The sequence below is a fragment of the Penaeus monodon genome, chromosome 28, assembly GCF_015228065.2.
Source record: "Penaeus monodon isolate SGIC_2016 chromosome 28, NSTDA_Pmon_1, whole genome shotgun sequence".
Taxonomy (NCBI): Eukaryota; Metazoa; Arthropoda; class Malacostraca; order Decapoda; family Penaeidae; genus Penaeus; species Penaeus monodon.
Genome location: NC_051413.1, coordinates 27,937,991 through 27,938,482, shown reverse-complemented (window position 1 = coordinate 27,938,482; position 492 = coordinate 27,937,991).

Sequence of the window (492 nt, the reverse complement as noted above, 5' to 3'; positions counted from 1 at the left end):
AATGCATTTGGAATGAGAAAGCTGTTGACCTTTGCTAGAGACACGATCCATAGGCGAGCTGGCTGCCTTGTGCGACGACGTAACTATTTCCCTGTTGGCACTTGACGCTTTCAGGTGTTTCCCGAACATTTCAGGTGTGAGCTCTATCTTGCCTTGGTTCACAAATACAAGTAAAATGTGCAGTTATTTCTCTTGTTAGGCATATCCCATAGTGCAGGCGGGCAACAACAGGTCTCACATGAACTACGCAGAAAAGTGTGTTTGTGTATACGAATCAGTATAAAGAAAATTACGCGAGTGGTTAGACTTCCAGAAGAATGAATTTACAACTCGATTAAGTGTATTGCTTGTGGGCTTGTAATCCTGAAAAGCGGCTGTGGTAATTCTTGTACGATCACATCATTGACTGCGGTGATTATTGTGATTATACTAGGAAGTACTTCATGATGAAAACTATTAATGATAGTAATTTCTATTAACAAAGGTTCTAAA